General features: G+C 45.3%; 2 long non-coding RNA genes across 18 annotated transcripts in view; one reads left to right on the top strand and one right to left on the bottom strand.

Moving 5' to 3' along the window:
• The window catches only part of LOC110403256, a 29,560-nt gene extending 20,830 nt beyond the window's left edge, over nt 1–8,730 (top strand). For 8 of the 15 annotated variants that reach the window (XR_002441587.1, XR_002441582.1, XR_002441585.1 and 5 more), the window contains one exon: nt 8,123–8,730. This is a non-coding gene — a long non-coding RNA (uncharacterized LOC110403256). Of the gene's footprint in view, nt 1–1,870; nt 2,123–8,122 lie in introns of all 15 variants that reach the window. The other 7 variants (XR_002441588.1, XR_002441586.1, XR_002441575.1 and 4 more) reach the window with 2 other exon arrangements.
• LOC110403257 overlaps nt 60–19,774 on the bottom strand; it is a 41,070-nt gene continuing 21,355 nt past the window's right edge. The window contains exons 2-6 of one of the 3 annotated variants that reach the window (XR_002441592.1): nt 13,483–13,601; nt 9,224–9,378; nt 4,299–7,472; nt 2,805–2,977; nt 60–2,027 (exon numbers count right to left, since the gene is read on the bottom strand). This is a non-coding gene — a long non-coding RNA (uncharacterized LOC110403257). Of the gene's footprint in view, nt 2,028–2,804; nt 7,473–9,223; nt 9,379–13,482; nt 13,602–19,774 lie in introns of all 3 variants that reach the window. The other 2 variants (XR_002441591.1, XR_002441593.1) reach the window with 2 other exon arrangements.

Here is a 19,774-nt window from a genome sequence, read left to right as displayed (position 1 = left end):
GGAAAAAAAACTTCTCAGGGCCATGATGCGCTGGCACAGGCTGCCCAGGGATTGGTGGGGTCACCGTCCCCGGAGGTGTTCCAGAACCACGGGGATGTGGCACTGAGGGACGTGGTGATGGGCATGGTGGGGTGGGGTGGGGTTGGACTTGAGCATCTGAGAGGTCTTTTCCAGCTTCAGTGATCCTATGACAAACACAACTTACGACTTGCTCGGTCCATCCTGCACTGTGCTGTGGTTTGGTGGGGTGCTCCATTTCAGAGTGACTCATCCACATCCATCCCTTTCTGTGCAGCTCAACACTTGGTCTTTTTGGCTCTTTGGCAAAGCACTGCTGCTGGAGTTTGGTGTGGGAGAGGTAGAGGGTATCATCCCTCATAACGATGTGGGTGCATTTCTCTAGGGCTGTAATGCCTACAGGAAGTGACGGCGCTGAGTTGGTTTGATTTATCCTTAAAGGCAGTAGGTACATCTCAGTGCTGAGCTTTTGTGCTTTCAGCCACGGATGCAGCAAGGGACTTCACTGAAAGGAAGAGAGAGCTGTCATGAGAAAATGTAGATATAGATTCAACTTAAAAATAGAAATTTAATTTTATTTCTGGATGATTAGTGCTGAGGAAGTTTTCTTTTTCTCTTCGGGAGAGCGTTCTGTACAGTATTTCTGCTATATCCTTTCTAGCAGGGAAATAATTAGATTGCTAAATAGAATATTTCAAAGATTTCTCTTGACCACCTCTGTATTTCAGGCCTTTCTCACAGCTTCCTACTGTGTTTTATGGGAACTTTTCTGATTATGTCAGGCTTTTTTTTAACCTACCTTTCTGTTTACAGGCCTGATCTCGGGGTCTGAGTTAATCTGTCAGTGTTCCTCTTCAACAGCAAGAGCACTTAGACTATTAGCCTGCTGCCTGGGGAAATTTGGGGATCGCTGTCGTCAGTTCCAATGACGGTGCTATATTAAGGATGTTTTAGGAATAAGAAATCAATGAGACAGTGGTTTGAAATGACCCAAGGACTTTCCAGCCCAGTGATTTAATAACGCAGTGAATAAAAAAATAAATCTTAGTAAATAGTAGTGGTCTAGAACAGAATCTGCCTGGAGGAATTTTCCAACGTTACTTTTATTTGCTTGTCATAATATATTTCAGCTGCATTTTCCTTTTTCTGTTCCATATATTATATTAAAGATGAAGGAAAGTTTCCTATTCAGTCTGCGTTTTTCATGAGCCTTTTCTCCTCACTAGTTAACCAGAAAGACATTAAGATACAAATATTTAATTAACTGACAGAACGATTTAAGCCAAGCCTGAAAGTGGTTCTTCCAACCATAGATGGGCGCCTGCAGAAGCACAAGGAGAAAACCCCTCACTTTGAGCCATGTTTAAGCGCTTCTTTCTTCTTTTGTGCAGAGAGAAACTCTTTTGATCTCGCCCTTTTGTAAAGTAAATCTTTGTCAGGTTAAATGCGAAGATTCCTATCAGGAGGCACTTGGCTTTGACAAGCCTGACAGAGTCCTATGTGCCCTGCAACACGGTAATGGCTGGCACTGAAATGAAAAGGGCTTGGGTAATGAATAAAGAATATTTTTGCAGCATGACTCATAAGTAATACAAAGGCAGCTCCGGCAATGTCTGTACTAATTACAGACTAGTTGCTATGTTGTTACAATCGTGGATATTAAGTGTGTAGGATGCTGAAGTGTGTGGGCATCCTGCTAAGCCTGAGCTCAGCTCCCTGCCGCTGAAATCCTGTCTGTCCCAGCTGGAAAGTGGGCAATGGATGTAGGTGCCTAAATACAGGCTGAGGATGACTAAATGTGTCTTTCGTTACTTTTCTGTTGTTTGTCCCTCTCCACAACAAACTTTCGGAGCTGTCAGAAAATGTGGAGGAGGTCGGGTGCTGAGGATTGAAGTGCTGAAGGTGCTGTTGTAGGGTGATGCTCCAGGTCCTTTCCTCTTTGCGCAGCAATGCAGATTGTTGCATTTAAGTGGTGCACGGTGAAGAAGGCAATCCCTGTGCTGGGAAAACTGCACACAGAAAGAACATCCACAGTTATCGTGTTAGGACATTTTAAATTCATCTGAAGCATCCCAGCAAGCTGAGAGCTTGCAGACTGCGTCAGGTAAGGAGAACACAAGATGCAGGAGTGATTTTGGGAATGAGGAGAGGAAGAGTGGTTTTGTTTTTGGATTAATTTCTCCATTGTCAGAGCACCAAGAGAGGACAGAAAGTTCCTCTTGCACCACAGCCACCTTCTCTAATCATGTTAAGGTGGCTGTAATGAAAACAACATTTAGCCTGTCCTTATTCTCCGTGTGATGCTCCCCTCAATTCCCTGCTTTGTTGCTGATGTTCAGGTGAATAAAGCAGGAGTATTCTGAGTGGGCCCCATCAAACATTCATGTACTTACAGAATCACAGAGTGGCTGAGGTTGGAAGGGACCTTAAAGATCATTGAGCTCCAACCCCTGCCGTGGGCTGAGTACTCCCCACCAGGTCAGGCTGCACAGAGCCCCATCCATGGCCTTGGGCACCTCCTGGTATCAAACATTACAGCTTTTCCTTATTTAAGTAATGAGGTTCCAATATTTGCATTCATTTTCCTGGCAAAGCTTTAAAGGATTATTAGTGGGAGTCACACCATCCACACCCCAAAGGAGCCCGCAAGAGCTAAATTTTTGCAGATATAATGGTTGTATCGATGCACTGCATGTCAGTTTTATATGTGTTGAATAGCAACTGCCCGTTGTTCTCTGTAGTGTGCATGCATTTGACTTTCAACAAGAGATGAGAACAGACATTACCTTAAATATTCACAAGGAAATGTCAGCACAGATGAGGCAATACAGGGGGAGGGATGGAGGTGGGCTTGGCATAGATCATTTCTGGCCTTGAGGCACGAATAGCTATTCCGGTCACATTATTCTCAGCAATATTAGTCCAATAATGCAATGCAGATCTCGTCTTTAATGGTAACCTGTAAATAAAAGACATGCTTATTGTTAAAAACACTGTGGCTCAGGAAACTTGTCTGGCAGCATGCAATTTTAAGAATTGTCATGGGACCTGCATTAATTAACCACATAGGGAGAATTCTCCCCACTGCAAGCTGCAGTAAGGTTTGTTTTCAGAGAGAGTGCACCTTCACTGCTGGGGAGAATGAGAGCCCACATGCCTGCCTCTGAGTACTTTGGCATCTCACAATTTCAAAGACCCCTACAATTTCAAAGATCCCCTCCTGTGCGGCCTCCTGGGGCGCCTACATGGGGCCATGCACAATTTTTGCATCTGAAGGCAGCTTAATGTACACAATATTTTTGCTGCTTTGCATTGGGTAATGGCGGATACTTGCCTGAACCACTGCTCACTGAATGTGGCGCATATTCTTTCTTGTCTTGCCTGCAGGATTTGATATAATGATTTCTCTTGCCACAATCATTGCATATGACTTCACACACAAGGCTTGTTCCATTACCATTTGTTTTTGCCAATGTGCTAACAAGCCTTCATTTCCAATTTATCTCCCCTTCTATGCATCTGCAGGTGTTGCATTGTACTGATGTGCTGGAGGCTCGTATTTTCAAGCTGTCTTTATTCTGCTTGGGAAATCAAATTTTTGCCAGTTTCTCTGCATGTAGACATCAACTTTCCCCTAACATAACATATACCGTGGTAGCTGTGGTCTGGTTTCTCACACTGCCCTTCTCCCACCACTTGGAGGAAATTTGTTTATGACTCAGGGATAAAGACATCAAGGCGTCTGGTCTTATCTCAGCACACTGCATTAACCAGATAACACCATTCCCTGTCTCCTTTGTGGGAGGTAATGACTGGAAAGCCAAGAAGGAAAGAATGTTGCTGCTGTGCTCGGGCGGCTCTGCACCAGTCCATCTGCAGCACATCAAAAGGAAACCACTGTTGGTGCTTAGACTGGTGGTTCCATGCCGATGGGTAGCAGAGAGTACCAAAATTATCTGAAAGAAATCAATGCTGAAAAAGCAAAGGAGATCCATCAGCATTTTACATACGGTTAGAGGGAGCAGGTTGGTTTGTGGGATGAGAAATACCAGAACTGGGCCCAAAAAGTCAATCTGGGGACACGAGTAGAAAAGGAGTTGCTCTCTACTAAGAGATGTCAATAGAAAAGCCACTTCTGCCTGTGACACTCGCTAACACAGAGAATCTGAGCTGTGAGGTGCCATCATAAACTTCCTATTGCAGTTACTGTCAAGAAAAAAACGTCTTGAACACCCCAGGCTTATATCTTGACTAGTGAGACATCTGAAAAAGGCACGTACCTTTAAGAACAATGCTTTGAATTTCTGTAATACCCAGGATAATTTCATCAGAGAAGGTTTTATGTGGCGATGCATTACATTAGCCCAGCGCTGTGCGAGACATATGGAAATTAGTGATGGATTAGATTCCAGGAAGCTTATAAGAAGAGTCTTGCAAGACCTTTAACCTTAAAATCGTTCACAGCTGAGCAATCCATTAAAACAAGCATTAAAATAATCCTTGACTGGTACAGTAGTAAGAAATATGCTGGTGATTAATAGGTTTTGGTTATTTTCTTAACAGTTTAATGCGTATCTGCACAGAAAATAACCCCTGATCAGAGCAAACACAAGACATGACTCTGTTGGACAAATAGTTGGATGTGGAGCTGAGAAACTTACATGTCTTCAAGTCTTGTGGTGGCATTTCACTCTCACACATGTCCCGGCTGGGTTAGGGCTCGGTTTTACCCATGTAGTGGTTTCCTTGGTGTCAGGACACATTATCCTGCCAACGCACTGATCCGACAGTCTTGTCTACGCTGTTTTACAGAGCCTGGCTGCCTAATGTCACCCAGCATAGTTTTCAGGGTTGGAAATAGCAGCTTAATGGTGGAAGTGCAAATCAGATTTTCCTGTCGGCCACTTGTCCCACTGGCAGCGTGTGGGGCTTGCTGACTCCACAGGGAACAAGATCACTGTGAAAAGATTCATCACCAGAGACGAGTGCTGGAATGTACATGTCTGCACAGAAAACACTGCCAACAGCCTGCATTTTGGGCTGCTGGTGCATGGCTTAATGCTGCAGAATAGGAATTTCACTTCCACTATCAAGTTGTTCTCTGTGGCTCCTTGTGCTGTCATTTCCTATCAGCAGTGCTGATGAAGGCTAGGGAACCAAAGGTTGTTGAGGGTCCTGGGCTGCTGCTGGGCCAATGTGAGTGTGCCTGGCATCACGGCACAGCTCTTGCTGCCATCCCACAGAGTAGCTGCCCGCAGGGACCATGGTCATTCAACGCCAAAGGTTCTTCCTCTGCTAGAGGGGTTCTAAGATGAGCTACGAACTCATACCTCTAAAGTTTTGCTGGTAGAACCGTCTCCCATTTTCGATGCTGTTCTGATATGGGTCTTCGATTTGATGTACTTTGAATGACACACGTACACTTGATGCATACTTTCTGTTCTTTCGTAAATAAATCCCCAACTCATCCAGCTGTTCCTGATGTGCTACCTCAGTTTAACAGGAAAGTGCTGCTAACTCCCATCACTGCCTATTCAGCACTACATATTGCTTGATGGCATTTTCCATTTCTAATCACAAAAGCTATTTGTTTTATCATTGCAAGAATTGCATTAGCTCTGCTGACCAAGGAAGGCCATTAACCTTGGCTACGGCAGCTCCTGGAATGAACGAGAAGACCTTTGGTATGCATCACACAGCAACTTTGGGAGCCTGCATCACCTCCCACCTTTCCCTTCCAGATGTCAGGTGTTAGTGTAATGTGCCAGGGTTTCAGATTAGTAATCACATCAGTCTGAGCAGAGAACAAGCTGTCATGATACTCTGCTCTAATGAAAATTGTGATGACAACACAACGAGAATCCTTGCCAACCTCATCATCTTGCACCAAAATGGCACAGAGTTATTTAAAGACTTATGATTTTAGTCATGCATGCACACCTAGGAACAACTTCTGACTGAACACCACAGCAAAGCAGAGTTGTATGGAGAATTTAGCTGTTGTTTGGTCAGCACTGGCATGATTCCTGCTGTATTAGAGAAAAACTCAGAAAACAAGGCAGAATGGAAGGATGGAGAAGTGCTTTGAATTCAATGTGGTTTGCAAGCTGAGGATCTACACAAAGGTAGAAGCAAAGAAGTTCAGGGTCTCCCTGTCTCTGACGTTTACATGCAATAAATACATGTATTTACTGCATCATCTTCCGAGGGGAGTGTGTAGAGGGAAGAACCCACAAAGGTTTATCCCAGGAATAAAGAGCACGAATTCAAATTATTTTTTGGCAGTCCTAAGAACTAGTTTGTGCAATTTGATCTACTTCAAACTCTGTCCCCAGCGGTGACTCATGAAACAGAATGTCAAACGATAGTAAATTCAAGGAATAGATGCAGCATTAAAAGATTGAAGAAAAGCCAAAACGAATGTGAAAGTGGGCAGTCAAAAGGAAAAAGAACAAACAGGAAGGCTGGTGGGTGGATGGAGGGGGAACAAAGGGAACCTGAGGCAAGGAGGTGAACTGGGAACACAACAAAATGTTGGGCTCCACAGAGCTCTTCTCGTATTTCATTATATATTCTCTATTAGCTTATTTGAAAGCATTGTTTCTCAAAAGAAATTTGAAGAAGTACGTTGAAGGAGGAATGGGAGCCTCAGGCAAGCAAAGGGAGAAACGTGTTCAGATCAGTCCCTTCATGGCTTGTAGACAAGACCAGGGGAATAAACAGTATAACAGAACTTGCCCTTGTCAGTCAGCTAAACATCCAATTTCTGTGTTTCTGTGGAGTACAGAAATAAAGCATCTCACATCAGAGTACAGGGCAGTGGTGGTACTGCTTGTAGGGGAGAGTTGGTCTGTGGTCTTACAAAGGGGCTTTGACAGCACGTGCTGCCAGCCCATAGCTAACAAACAGCCCTACGAACATGCCGAGCTCTTTGTAGTCAGCCTATATATGCCGGGGAGAATTCTAGACTGATTTCTGAAGGAAACGAGGTGTTTGCAACCAGCCTGGCTTCTTCTCTCCATGCCTGTCCCTGGACATCTTTTAACAAAGTGTGACAGTATGGATTTCCATCAGCCAAATTTCAGCAGCCCATGGAAATACTTGGCTATACCCCAAGGAAAACCTGCAAGCCCCAAAGGGACAGCTAACACAGTTAAGAGCATAATTCTGCAGATCTCCCAGCCCTGCAGAGATTTCTGCAGATCTCTTTCACAGAGAGGCTCCAACCCTCAGTTCCCAGTCACTTACTGCAAATTGCTCCCCAGTTCCAGGCAACCTGTTTGCCACCAGCAGCGTGAGAGGGAACCCTGTGCTACCCAGAGCAATGGTAATGGCTGCTCCTGCTTTTAAGCGTGAGCCAGGTCCATGCAGAGCCCGCACAGATCTCTCCGCCCAGGTCCAGCGTGCTGATGGTGTGTCTTCTAAGCATCATTCTCTGATCAAAATATCTCACCCTGTAGCAGAAACACACACAAAAAACAGCTTCAGACCTGCTCAGCTGCTTGCCTTCTGAGGGGCTTGTGGATAGTGAAGGGCTGGCTACATGCATGTTAAGCATCTGAATTTATAAAGCATGAGGGCTCGTTTTCTTGCACATTACTAGCACAGGCTGAGATAGCTGGGGTTCTTCAGCCTGGAGAAGAGAAGGCTCTGAGGGTACTTCATAGTGGCCTTCCAGGACCTTAAGGGGGCCTACAGGAAATCTGGGGAGGGACTTTCTATAGGGGCAGGTAGCGACAGGACAAGGGGAAATAGCTATAAACTGGAAGAGGGTAGATTTAGACTAGATATTAAGAAGAAATTCTTTACTGGTGGTGATACAGTGGCACAGGTTGCCCAGCGAGGCTGTTGATGCCCCCTCCCTAGAAGCACTCAAGGCCAGGCTGTATAGATGAGGCTGTGAGCAACCTGGGCTAGAGGGAGGTGTCCCTGCTATAGCAGGGGGTTGGAACTGGACGATCTTAAAGGTCCCTTCCAACCCAAACCATTCCATGATTCTATGGACGTATTAAAGCTCGTACTGTATATTTCTCTCTATTGATCTAGAATCACTACGTTTCCTTTCTTTGAATTTCAAGCCTTCTTTTTTTTTTTTTTCACTCAGAGCAAAAAGAATATATATCTTTCCTGTGCAAGAAGGCATTAAATCATCTCTAAAGTTGTTTCACTCACACTAAAGGCTCTAGGAAATCGCATGTGGGGGTCTGGAGCCAGCGCTCAGAGAGCTGGGAAAGCAGCAGTGACCGCGCAGAGCTGTGGTGCACATCCTATGGGTGAACGAGCTCCACCTGCGATCTGAGCTTCAATAGCCATGGGGGAAAGCTTACCAGCCTGCATGGAATTTTTTGGAAAAAGCATCAGAGCATGCTCTGTGAACTCTCTTATGTGCTGGGAATCTCCTTTCCAGGAAAATCCTAGGATTTAACAATGAAAGGGGAGAAGGAAGTGCTTTGATTTTGAAGAGGACAAGAGGGAAATGCGAATTGGAGACATCTTTCAGAAGAGCCCTGGATGTATGATGGTGCTCTTCAAGCTGTGTCTTGCATCTTAAACAGAGCTTGAAAGGTTAACAAAACCCACAGACAGCCACACCGTGCTGATTCAGTACATTTTACAGAGTCCTTTGCACTAGGAAGCCTGGATGGTTCCCAAGAGCGAGCAATCTGGAAATAAAAATGTGTCTGATCAATAAAACGAAACGACTTGAGGAAATCTGAGTTTAGTGTTCTTTAAGCCTTAATTGGCTTTGCACGTAGCAGAGGTGACCTTGCCCTTTGCAGCTCAGCTGTTACAGCGGCACGCAGTGTTACTGCAAGATAACAGCACAGGGATGCTGCTGGCGGCACAGAAGACACAGACCACGGGTGAAATCAGCAGTGAGAAGGGCCTGAAAGGAGGTCAAAATGTCCCCTGGCACCTGATGAGTGCAGGTTTTTGTGCCTGAGTCTTTCAGTGCAGCTGTGACTCTCTCCTCATCAGATATTGGCTGACACCTCTGCAGCCCCTCATACCTCCTGACTCCTTTTTTTTTATAAAGCCATGAGATACAGACATACAAATTGCCAACACGGGTGAGCTAATGAAAAGGCAGGCATAAGTATTCAAACAGCGTGATCTATTTAAATAGGGAAGTTAAACAAAATCCATCCCAACTGGCTTTCAGCTCTCAGCCCCATGATCTAAAAATCAATTGATTTTTACTTACAGAATGCTAAATCCTCCCAAGCAGGGGCTTCTCTTTTCTCAGCAGCATATGTGGGCAGAAGGAACTGCAGAGGTTTTATGGAGGTTAGCTAAGAGAGACAGGCCAGCAGAGCACAGGATCTCTTTCCACAAGTCCCCTCTGGATGTAGACTTGCCCTTTGGACAAAACCACCAGCGTAAGTGAAATTTGCAGTGACATTCAGAGTGAGTCCATTTCAATGGGATTTGCAGCAGTGCCCAGCAGCACCCCCAGCGATGCGCTTTCAGTTGCTGCAAGGATTGCCTCCCTGAACACACGCGGTCATGCCAGGCTTCGCTGCATATTTCATCGCCTGTATTTTGTAACCTGGCTCTAAAAACTCACTTGGAGCTGAGATGTGACATTACACCCTTGTAACGTGAAAATCACACCCTTGTCTGCTTGGAAATTCTGGTAATACAAAACCAAACTGTGCTCTGCATATGTAAGCGCTTTTAAATAAAACACTTCGATGTCGGCGAGAAGCGAGCAACGTTTCGGGAATGGAACACGAGGGAGCAGCTCACACATCCCACGCTGCAGGGAAGGCCCATGGGATGGCTGCCCACTGCCTGACTCCACTGACAACCAAATGATTACTTTCCTTCTTGCGTGAGCTCTGCATTGGTGGGGATGGGTTCATGGTAGGACTGCGTGATCTTAGCGGTCTTTTCCAACCTTAACGATTCTGTTTGAAGCCTCACCAAAAAAAAAGTAAAAAATAAAAAAAAAAACGCCCAAACGGCCACAAAATACAACTTTGCTTTTCTACAGCCCTTGCAACAAATCCTCCAATGGCAAAAAATGTGGTAGCTAGCAGCAAGCAGCAGTGCTGGGGATGATAGGCTTCTGTATGATCTCCTGATGGCATGGTAAATAACTGGTGTCACTTCCTAGTAATGCACTTATTGCTTTATCAGGACCAGCATTCGAGAATACATCACATTCCTTTATGTTTTTCACTTCCGATTAAACTCCTGGCTGCTTCAATGAGCCCTCTGCACACAGCTCGACTGCAGCCTGGTGATCTGTAACTTTCTGGGGTGCAATATGCTCATTTCTCAAGTCCTGCTCAACTCCAGCTGTAACTTTTCATGAGCAAAGATGGATGCCACGAGCAAAACGCCGGCACGGGCAAAATTTATCTCAATTTATCCTGCACAGAAAAAGTAACAGAGGATACCTTCCTGAAAGCAAAATATACTGCTCGAATGAATTTACAATAAGTAATAAAATACAGCGAGGAGACACCATTTATGGTAGGGGAAGAAGGTAATATATGATGTCAGTAACTCACTTTAAAACGAGGCTATTAAGAAAGTATAAAGGTGATAATCGCCTTTTTTAGGACTCAAAGTTATATTTATAAGCCGGTTGATGTGTGACATCTACCAATATAAAAGAGCCACTTCTAATTTCTTCCAGAAGAAGCTATGTACGTTTTATGCCACTTCCAGGTCTTGCTGCAGCAGCGGATGGCCGAGGCAGGCCCACAGCTGAGGAGGTGGCAAAGCCTGCTGTCCTCAGGACCAGGTTATAATTGCAGAAAAGCAAAATGTCTTCTGTAATCCACAAAAGAGCTGCTGAGGCCAAGCCAGGAATTAAATCAATTCTTCTGGCATCGGTCTCCGGGCTGACACACAGACATCCCAGCATGGCAGAAACCAAACAAGAAACACCATCAGAAGCACTGTGAGCCAGTGTTGCCTAGCTAGCAGCATCCTATTACAAAACCAAATTATTTTAGCGTAGATTTGAAAGGGAACAATTTTACATAATGAAACTTCCATGCACATTTCACAGACATCGCTTCTTTGCAACTTCAGCTTGTTTCAAGGGAGCCACTTGGGTTGACTTTTGGTTGCTCGGCTCAAAACCTCAACACAGCTCCCTCTGTGCTCCATTTCTCCTGAGGAGTCCCTACTCCCAGAGGGGCCACTTTGACCCCTGCTCCCCATATTTCTTCTATGGCTTTCTGGATTCTTCTTTTCTTTTTCTTTTTCATTTTTTATTTTGAAGGTGAGCTCATGGAATTATATGGAATAACCTTGCACGACTGCACTCACAGTTCTGTCACTACAGGGCTAAGCCAGCTCAGAACTGCAGTGATTTTGCCAAATCTCCCTATAGCCGGTGCCATCTGTGGAGCTACAGCAGATGTGGCTTTAGGGGAGTCTCGCCATTTGCTTTGCTTCCCCAGAAGGCTCAGAAGAAAGCCTGAATATAAGCACTCTGAACACTGAAATCCTAGAAGGAAAAAAAAAGTCTATATTACCTTCTAAATCTCATGACTTGTAAGTCAATATCATGATTGCAGAGCAGGTTGGCTTGGGGAATGAAATCCCTCAAAATGCAGATGAGCTAGAGACAGCACTCATGAATAATTTACATTAAGGAGGGCTGAGCAGCATGGGCAGCAGACCCAGCCTAGCAACATCAGGATCAGCAATGTCACTGGGTCAGGTCGGCTAGGGAAGGGTTTCTCTGGGAGAACCAATGCTCCCCTGAATCCCTTGATGAAATGACCACTGGTTCAATGGCTCTTCATTCCCAGCCTTGTCTAGAAGAGGTTGAGCTATAGCCATGCAGGGCAGAGAGGACCATTACTCTCCAGACAGGGCATTCCTGCTGATCACAGTTTCTGTCATCCATTATAAATATTGGTTTACAGCTAAACTCTCCCCATCAAAGCAGAAGCATCTCTATTAGGTTATTTAGAAAAGCCCATAATTACCAGGGTTTAGTTCATCGACAAGACAGGCAATTTAAACACTATCTTTGGAGATGATGAAATTGTACTGACTCCGAGAATGAAGAAGAAAACATGAACACCACGGAAACTGTCAGTGACAAAAGTCACAGTACTGCAGAGGGGTGGTTTTCCCGCCTGTTGAAAACACCCTGTGCGTTCTCTCTCTTAATATAGAAGCAGAAGGAGCATTACTCAGACTGCATGTGATGCTGATAGAGAACAAAGGACCATTTCGGGTGGAAGCAGTGATTTCCTTCGGGTGCCGTGCCAGCTGCATGCAGGGCACTTTGACATCCCAAAGAGTTTGGGGAGAGGAGAAGCGGGATGCATTCCCAGCACTCGGGAAAGGCAACAGATGACATGAAGAAAGTCTTGGTTTCTGATGACAAAAATCCTTCTGTCTTTTAGTATGGGAGCAGAAATGCTGCCACGTAATTATTACCCAGTCTAGCTAGCAGATTTGTGCAAAGTAGGCTTCATGCTATTAGATCCTTTAACGAGGAGGTCAGCGAACATTGCACCGAGGGATTTGGGATTTGTACGTTAACTGGAGTGGCATGTGTTAGCAGGACATGCGAATTAATGACATTATTTATAACCCAACTCATTATCACACCCAGCTTGATGCCTCAGACAACTTCCAATTCTCCTAACCAGTTCCTATTGCTGGAAATAAAACCGCTTTGCTTCCCCTGTGATCCGTCAGAAGAACGCTCTTGTTATTGTTTGTTTTTTTAATGCAAAAAGCTTCTTTCAAAGAACAGCTTTGTGACTGCATGGTGCAACTCCCCGGAGCCCAAGTTTCCCATACAAGAACGTTCACGTTGAGCCTGAGAAATGAACAATGAACAAATTTCATGCCCGATTCCCCCGCTTTGCCTCACTTTTGATCTCTAATATTAGATTGCTATAATTGCTTTTCAGCTCCTTGTGTGCATATTAGCACTGTGCATATTGTTATAGAAGTACAAAATTCAAGATACCGCCCTTCAGATTTTGAAATAAATGTGCCCCTCACTTTTCTCTCGACCCATTCTTTGACCAAAAAAAGAAGTGGGAGAACATTGTTTGACAAATATCAAAACCTCAGATATGATTCCAGCATTTTCCCACCACCTTGTCCTTCAGCTGAAAGAAGAGATTGAAGCCTGACCATTCTTAAATAGAAAATAAGCAAAAAGACAATTTTTGTTATTTAAATACATAGCTGTATGCCCATATCCATAGACTTACACAGGTTTTAAGAACTTAGAAACGTAAGGAAGAGTTATAAGGAAACAACATCATTTTCCTATGCAGACATCCTATAGCAAAACCCACTCTTTCTGCCTCGTGCTGCCAAGAGAAATCACTATTTGCAAGGTTTGATGCCCAAGGACAAAGGCTCTGACCTGATTTCAGCTCCCTCCTCCCATATTGGTGCACGATAACCTTTCAGGCAAAGAATAACGAGTGTCTGTGCATGTGCTGTGGGCTAATTAATGCTCACCTACAAACCAGGGGGGATTTTTGTTCCTCCCAAATGAAGACCATGCAGAGGTGGAGGGCAAGCAGGGCTGACGATGGAGAAAGCTGCTGCTCGGCGGTGAGTGATGCTTCCTTTCTGCTCTTGAGAAGATAAACACAGGGAATCAATTAGCTCTGAATATAACTGAAAGTAATGTGACTTCTCAAGCACCTAAATTGTTTTAGTAATGGGAATGGAAATGGATTCATTATGAGTGACAATAATGCTAATCAAGATCCACTTCCAGAGGCTTGGAGGAGTGGGAAGGGCCACAATCACAGCCACGCTCTCCAGCTTCTGCTTTCCTCCAGGATAGAAGCTGAACTGCTTACCCACAACGTTAAAACCAGCAGAAATAGGGACACAGGAGCACAGCCCCTAAGTGCAGCCCACACTATGGCAGTGCCATGTCAGCAGTGACGGGGTCAGGGCTCCGTGCTGTGTGCAGAGCTGAGCTCAGTCTGAAGCACAAAGCAGGAGAGAGCTCCCAGCTCCTGCCTGGTGGGCGGAGAAGCCTTTTTTGGAAGATGTTTTTTTTTGGAAGCCACTTCCCAGCAGCCTCTCCGTGCAGGTGCTATGCTTAATTATATCCTCCATCAGCTGGCACATCTCCTGCCTCGCAGCTAATCCTCCATCCCTGCTGCTGCACTGGGAATCGTCTCAGCGCAAAGCCCTGCCCTGAAACCAGCACTGCTCACCCACACCACAGAAACATCATTTCCTCGCGCATACCTCTGCTGAGTTTACTCAGGGGCTACCCAGGAATAATCATATAACACACTGGGAGGGGGCAGGAGCTGATTCCCATCTCTTCTCTTGCCACAAGACTACCAGGAGAGAGCATGGAGGCGGAGGGTTAAACTATATGTCATGACGTCCTTAAGCTAAAATGTCAAGGACTAAGAGGACCCGGCTCTTAGTTGGGCAAAGGACAGCCTTTGCAGGACTTGGAGAGAGGTTAGCTCCAAGCAAGCTGCTCCAGTCAGCTTCCCCTGAGATGATCCTTTGCTGTGAGCTAATCTGTCATGTTAATTCAATGCAGCAAAACATGAGTAGATTGCACGTCACCCTTGATAAATAACAAGTGTTTACTGGTGACTGCGTGGATGGGAGCTTCTATGTGCAGTCATGCCCTTTCACCCAGCCCAGCCAGGTGATTTCTTTGCAGATGCCTCTGTGTGCAGCTGTGTCTGTCTCCAGGAGCACGGTGTGATAAGGGGTAGGATGGTACCATGGGTTTTGCTGCCTCTGATTGCAGAAGAGCCAGTTGTGCTTTTCCTCAGCCCCCTGTGAGGCACAGCCTGACACTGTTCATAGGGCAGGAGCTAGGAGGGAAAGGGGTTCACAGCTCTAAGGGTATGGAACAGCACTATGAAGCACCCTCTGCAAAGAGCTGCAATGTTATTTTTGAATTATTAATCCTCTTGAACAATCTGAGTCACTGCATCTTTCATCCAGACGCACCTCTGTGGCTGCTACCATGAAAGCTTCTTTTTCCCCTCTACCAAACCCGCTCCCAGCCTTGGGGCCTGCTATCCTTGGGCTCTCCCCATGGTGCAGTTTCCTGTTAACACCCACTGCAGAGATCAGATCTCTCTGTCCACTTTGAAGCCCTCCCAGTGACAGATTTCTCGGTCTTCCTGAAGCAGCAATTACCAGCAGACACTAATTAGCATGCTGCTAACTCCAAGAGAGCAGAGCAACTCCAGGAGAGAGGTAATTTTACATGACATAAAGGGCAGGTTTGTTAACAATAATTAAAACACAAGTAAGTACATAACAATAGACCTGAAGGTCTGATTTAAGTGTATTCTGTCAAGAAAGAAAAGTTAACCCTGAAGGCAATAACTGCCCCATTTCTCCCAAAATCATGACTGTTCATCCTGGTTGCCAGACCAGCTCCCATTACACAACAAAACCCCAACTGCTGAACTTGGGGAGTCAGTATGTTATTTTAAATGCAAGAGGAGAAGCAGAGGTCCCATTCACCACTCACTCCTTACACTCGCAACCTCTCTGCAGCTCTTCCACCTAGAACTCTTTCCAGGTCCTGGAATTGGCATTTTTTAAAGCAACCCTCGTGTTCCTGTCTGGCACCTGACTTTGCACACAGCAGTTAGTCAGGCCTGAATTATTTGTAACCATGCAAATCGCTCATTTTCGGTTCTTAGAAACTTCTCTCTTTCTCCATCAGGAGAAGGTCAAACACAGAATTCTCTGCCAAATCCAACACTTCTTGAGTTACGAGATTGCTATCTATAATCACAAAATATTTCAAGGGCGTTTTAGCAGAGGCAGCCTGAGCCCTCTGGATGTCAGTCAGACTGAAGCCTCTCCCTGTAACTCAGCTTTCCTCCCCTCATCTCACGGGATGATGAGTGAGGAGCCCATCACCCCACTCTTCCGTGGGACACGGTGGCCCATAGCAGCAGTCAGTGTCTGGTTTCTGGGCAATCTCCCAACATGCACGTCCCCAAAGCAGTCACGGTCATTTACTTCTGCACTGTCAGACGATATCTTGCCATTGCTGGCGAGACCTGCCTGCTCATCCTTGCTGTTCTCAAGATAAATAGATTATAGTCGAAGAGTTTAATCACAGGCAGAAGTGACATCTTTACCTTGCTATATGCTGTCTCAGCTTTCTACTCTTGTAACAGTGAAGACACCTTCAGCTAGAGTTTGGAAATACGTTCAGTATTAATTATGTCAGAAAAATTATCAGTGGAAACTATTTCTGCAGAGGTACGATATGGACAAAAGGAAAAAGTCATTTGCAGAAGAGGTGGTGAGGCACAGGTTGCCCAGAGAGATGCGGTGCCCCATCCCTGCAGACACCCAAGGTCAGGCTGGGGTGGGCTCTGAGCACTGATGGAGCTGTGGGTGTCCCTGCTCAGGGCAGAGTGGGACCAGGTGGCCTTTAAGAGTCCCTTCCACCTCCAACGATTCTATGATTCCATGATATTTTCATTGAGATGTTTATGAAAATGCTTTCAGAACAATCAGTGAGATATTTAGAGTTTGGCTTTTCATTGATAATACCTAGTTTCTGGTAAATAAAGAATATCCTAGAATTTGAGTATGAATGGTATTTGTAATGCCCTTAATGCAGCACTGGCTGCTCCCCTACACCTGCTCTGCTGCCAGCCCAGCATGGGGAAACCATTACTGAAACATCAGCTGGAATAACTGCACCTGAGCAGTGCTACTTATGGAGGAAAGCCAATAAGCAGTACTCGGTCTCTCCTTTCACGCAACTTAAACAAAGATTTTCTTGCACACGCCTGAGTTTGACAGTGGAGTTGAGCAGATAACGACCTCTATTTCCTACTCTTCCTCTGCACTGTGAGCCTATTTAAAGGGCACTTAGTGAAAGCAGTCCCAATCTAAACGTAATGTAATGTGAAAAAAAAAAAAAAAAGAAAACACATTTGCTGGGCTGCATGGGCAAGTAGCGCAGTGGTGTTGCACAGCAGAGAACGTGGCCTATTCTCCCCCTGGGCTTTGGCATTTGCTTGCCCTCACAGTGCCACCGCATTGCTCTGCAGCTCCCCTCCAGCCGTGCCTCCCCCAGCACAAAGTTAAGAGCAGAAAGAAGCAGCCTGGTCCCTTCTTCACCTCACCTTTGAGGCTTGCTCAGCTTTGCTTTGTTTCTAAATGAAACTTATTTATCACTGCAGCATCAGAAAGGATTGGCTGAACACATACCGGAGGAGATGCATCAGCGTGGTGGGAGCTGGCAGGTCTCTAGAAAACTGTCACCTCAACGCGTGTCACGTCCCCAAGAAGGGCCAAAGCTAACGTGAAACGCTGACTTAGTGTGAAACTGGCTTTAATAATTAAGTCCGCAAAAAGTGAGGATTAAAAATTCATTCGGAACTCAATGAAGCTATTAAGAGAACAGTTTTCCCCCATTATACATTTATGATGTACGTAGTGCATGTGTGGCTCCGAAAGTTATGCCTCCTCTTTATTTCCACGGAAACTACGACAGGTTCAAAGAGCACAATAACACTAGTTGATAGAGCGAATTCTCACACTGTTTTTCAGCATAGTCACCACCATTAGTGGTGCATTTTCACCAGCAGTGAACAAGAGCTGCATGTCATGCTCAAACATCGATACCAGTAGAGGTGACCACTGTCACTACTACTGAAATGTACCACTCAGTGCCTCACTGTGCCCGCATCCAGTGCTCGGTCTCCATAGACTTTCAGCAAGAAAGTCATGAATGTCAATGGTTGCCAGTTTTTTCTTATAGAGGAATTCAATGACACACCTTCATTCAACCTCTACTGCCATCCCACCACCACTCTGGGTGCCACCCAGGGCCCCATCCCACCTGGCCTCGGGCACCTCTGTGGATGGAGCATCTGCAGCTCCTCTGAGCTGCCTAGATCATGAAACATTTAGCATAACCTAGGAGCTACATTAAAAATAATAATAAAAATTAAAAAATCACATCATAAGAAGCCATCAGTCATTCCTCTTAAAGGAATCCAGAAACAAACAGACATATGTAGGACTGAGGAGTCAATGGTGGGATACAGTAACAACCAAGGAAAGGAGGAGCACAGAATTATTCATATTAAATTATTAAATTATTCATACTTTAACAAAGCCAGATGTCCTGTGATGTGCTGAATTACTGTTAACAGGGCTCTGCTGATCAGAAAGAGCTGTCAGTGCTGGGGTGGAAGTCCTCCCACAGACACTCATTGCTTGGCTTCCCCACCATGCAGTGCTGTTCTCAGAAGGATGCTTTTCCATCTCCGAACACCACATCACAGCTCCCCGGGTGATTTCCCATCCCGTACACCTCAGCTCACCAAGTCTGAGGTTGGTGGATACCAGTGGCTCCTGGCTTTATGCAACACCATGGGTAACTCTACCAGAAGACGAAAGTAGCTTTAAATCTAAAAATGCTTTTAAAAAAAAAAAAAAAGTAGGTTTTTTTTTTTTTTTTTTTAAATCCTTCAGTTACCGTGTTTGCCAGTGCATATAAATTCAGGACAGTCTGCTTCCCTATAAAAGTTTGATGGAGTTGGGCTGGGAGGCTGACAAGACATTGAATTCCAAATTCGGGAAATGTTCGGCTCTATGATGTGTTTATAATTAAATTTATTTCCCTTGAATGCAGCTGAGCATCTCCCCAGCTTATTGTGCCAGGCAGCTGTATGTTAAGGATTATGCCTGTGGAATCACAGAGATTGATGACATGATTTAGCACCTATCTGGAATGATTAATTGAATTAAATATAGCTCACACGATTTGCCTTAATCCTCTGAGGACAGCCTGACCAAATTCACACCTTGGCTTTACTCTAGAAACCTTATTAAAAAGGAGAGAGAAGGAGTGATTGTTTTACATACTTAATTAGAATCTTTAAATGTTCAATACATTGCTACTCTTTGGAGGGAAAAGCTGAAAAATTTATTTTCTCATCTGTTGTCCTGCCTGGCTCCACGCTTTCCCTGCTTCTCTGTAACCCAGCATGGTGGCTGCAGGCTCTGTGCTGGGATCCCAAGTTAAAAAGTTCTCAAACCCCACACCACCTGCAGGCAAAATTCAAAAGGAATTAGCTGTGTGCTTGTGGGATTATTGTGCTGCTCTGCATAGCAAATTGCTGCCATAGATTCACCCTGGTGATGAGAGGTAAGACGTGAGCCCTGCCCTGAGCACAGAGGTAAAGCGCTGTTCCCCCCAGCTTTCCCCATGGGTGCAATGCATGGAGGGGGAGAAGCCTTGAAGACGTAGCCTGACACACGTTGCACTGCCATTTTGCACGCATTTCAAACTAAAAACTGCACAGACAACTAATAAATGTAATTTGAAAGAGGACAAAGGTTTTCTCTTCATACTAAAGGGGCTTCCAATGCATTGTGCATTACCCGTGAGTTCATACAGAACTTTTGCAAAGGATCTGGACAAGTTCTAGGAGGATATAGATGCTCCCAGCAGCATTCTGCCTTCACACGCCACGTTCATTTGGCTCCTGCTGACACGTCACTGTCATGGAGCAGAGAGCAAAAGCAATCATAGAATTGTTGGAGTTGGAAGAGAACCTTAAAGGCCACCTGGTCCAACTCCCTGCACTGAACAGGGACACTCACAGCTCCATCAGGAGCTCAGAGCCCCCCCAGCCTGACCTTGGCAGTCTGCAGGCCCACCACCTCTCTGCACAAGCTGTGCCAGCGCCGCACCAACACCGCATCGTATTTTCAGGGCAAGCCATCAAGAAGTACATCCAGCTGTAGCAGCAGGGGCACGTTGGTA

The sequence above is a fragment of the Numida meleagris genome, chromosome 8 (assembly GCF_002078875.1).
Source record: "Numida meleagris isolate 19003 breed g44 Domestic line chromosome 8, NumMel1.0, whole genome shotgun sequence".
In the NCBI taxonomy this organism is placed as follows: domain Eukaryota; kingdom Metazoa; phylum Chordata; class Aves; order Galliformes; family Numididae; genus Numida; species Numida meleagris.
This window is presented reverse-complemented; position numbering and strand designations above follow the sequence as displayed.